Genomic DNA, 2,805 nt, shown 5'->3' with positions numbered 1-2,805 from the left:
CTGCTCCCGGTCTAACGTCCTTTTAAGGATCAAATCAGCAAATTTTGTCCCTTCTCTTCCCGTTTGAACCTCAATTTTAAAGTATTCACTTTCACTCAGATGATAAGTTTTCACTGAGTTAGTTCCTACATCAGGATCCACTGCATTACTTAGAGAAAACCGCTCCCCTTTTGATGTTGCTTCAGAAATATCTAAATGTATGACGTCTCTTCTGAACTGCGGGGTGTTGTCGTTCATGTCCAAAATTTCTACTTCAATGTTAAACATCCGCACTGGATTTTCTAATGTGACTTCCAGTCTTAAATAACAAGACGCTTTAAATGTGCAAATCATTTCTCTGTCGATCTTCTCTACAATATACAGCTCTCCAGTGTCTTTGTTCACATCCAGATATTTCTTGTTAGCGATGACGTCGAGGCGCATCTTTCTCTTTGTCAGTGTTTTAACGTCCAGGCCGAGATCTGTGGCGAGGTTTGCAACGACTGATCCTTCCTTCATCTCCTCAGGTATAGAGTAATGAGTCACGGAGGTTGAAGTGTCTCGAATGAAAAGAATAAAGAGCAGCACGTACCTTGGCAGTGAAGCCTTTGTTCCAACGGGAGCCATTGTTATAATCAGGAGTATTTCGAAATTTAAAAGACAAGCTTTCGGTAAAAAAAAAAAAAAAAAAAAAAAGGAAAATTGTTACAAAGGCATGGTTTGTACTCCCTCCAGGACCCTAATAAACCGTGTAATAGATAAAAGTAATCGGTTTGCAGCTGTTTTCCAAACGCTGTTTCAGCACCATGGAGCTGTCCTGTGCTCCCAGAAATCTGCTGCTCAGACATCCGCTCCCTGTCATGGCGGTCAAAAGCTGCTTTTTTTAAGAATAAAACAGCGCCACCGTAAAATATATAGAACCTAATAAGTTAAAGCTGAGAAATAAATACCGTTGTAGTGGATAGAAAACAAATTATGATGTTATTTTAATTTTATTTACTTTTTTTCCTGTATTCCCAAAGTGGTGGGAAAAAAAGTTATTAAAGTACGTCGCATTGTTAAAACAGGAATTAAATCCGAACGAAAGATAAAACCATGTTTACAGTTAAATTATGTTCTGTGTTTATTTGTATGTGCTTAAAAATTCGTTACGTTATTATTTGATTAATTTTTTAATGATGTGTTAAAATTTAAAGCATGTTTTTGAACAGAAGAACAAATAGATTATGTTGAAGAATTTTACATATTCAAATGTATTACGATAAAGACATGAGCAGGGGCGGACTGGGCATAGGGAAGTTCGGGAGGATATCCGAACGGCCAGTCAGTTCTATAGGCCGAACCCGCCGGTGGTGATCAATGCTTTTATTTTATTTTATTACGCTGCTGTGTCAGTCAAACGTCACGCGCGAGTAGTCCCTCCCAATTTGGAAAAAAAAAAAAAAAAAAAAAAAGAAAGAAGAGCGTGTATCAAACATGCTACAGAAGAAAGGGGAAATACATGGTTGGAGCAGAAAATTCAGGAAAAAGAAAATAAAAAGTTAGTGCAAGATGCAGCCAAATGCGTTAAAATGGAAGACATTTTCTGGGGTGGAGGGGCCAAAGTCACATGACTAAAGCATGAGAACAGGACCGAGCAGCATGGATACAGCAAGCACATGGACCTATCATCCATCTCAGAGTTGGCTTATAATATGTTTGGGTTTCTGGGTGTATTCAGGGCACACACAGAACATTAAAGTAAGCCTTTCAGTATTGTTACACAATAAATACATAAATATTTAATCTGCTTTATCAAATAAAATTAAAATCAATCCATAAAAGGCACGTTACTTTATTGCAAAATGAAACATATTTGAGGAGTCTGTTTTTCTTTTCTGTTTCTACATTAATACAGAGCTATTTTTACAAGCTCGAGAAAAATACATTACAGTGAGTAATTCATTTACTGTGTGTGTGTGTGTGTGTGTGTGTGGGGGGGGGGGGTTAAAAAATTTCTTGTGTTGTATTTGTGTTATAAAACTGTGATGATTTTTATTATTATTATTATTTTGCTAGTAGTGCTCTAAAATTGATCATTGTTGCTGTTATTGTTTTTACTAGCTGAAAAGGCCAGTGTCAGTTGAGGAGTTGATGCAGAGGAACAGGTGCCAGTCACAGGAGTAAGGAAGAAGAAGTGACAGATGATGGCAGAGAAGAAAAAAAGATGGAGATGGAAGAGGAGGAGGAGGAGAGAAAGAGGCCTTGATGACTTTAGAAAATGATGCAGTTATGGACAGAGTTGCAGAGTCCAGTGTTCTTCTCAAGTTGTTAATGATGTAAGTTATGACAGTTTCATTATGTTTGGGGGGGAAGTTATGATGTTATATGTCTGTATACCTTGGAGGCTGTGTTTTTGTTCCTAAATATTTGCTTTGGTTTTTAAGATAAGCTGCTTGTTTAATGAACTTATACAAACTAATTGGTATTTTTAATTTGTAACATTGAATACATACAAACGTAACATGTTTTGATTGTTGGAGAAAAAAACTGTGTTTTTATGCTGCAAATACAGTTTTAGTGTTAAAATTATTGTTCCACATGCATCCATTATGCAATAAGATAAAAGGCCTCTCCAAAGCACACTCCCTGGCTGATTTCCAACCCAAGCCCACCCCTGGACGTGAGTGTTATTATATGTTAAAATGTATCTTTCATTCATTCCCAGACTTACAGTGTGAAGTAAAATCAATTTCAACTCACTAAATATACATATAATAAATGAACATTTACCTGCAGGGTAGAAGCAGCTGAGTCGCTGGTCTCTGACAGTCCTGTCCCTCTGGG

At 37.0% G+C, this 2,805-nt stretch overlaps 1 protein-coding gene across 1 annotated transcript in view; it reads left to right on the top strand.

Moving 5' to 3' along the window:
* Positions 1-2,805, top strand: part of LOC119408737 (protocadherin-10) — a 27,951-nt gene that overhangs the window by 1,540 nt on the left and 23,606 nt on the right. The gene's annotated exons all lie outside the window — the stretch shown is intronic.

The sequence above is a fragment of the Nematolebias whitei genome, chromosome 4 (assembly GCF_014905685.2).
Source record: "Nematolebias whitei isolate Nwh7 chromosome 4, NemWhi1, whole genome shotgun sequence".
NCBI classification, from domain to species: Eukaryota; Metazoa; Chordata; class Actinopteri; order Cyprinodontiformes; family Rivulidae; genus Nematolebias; species Nematolebias whitei.
The sequence above is the reverse complement of the archived record's forward strand: the minus strand, read 5'-3'. Positions and strand labels throughout refer to the sequence as shown.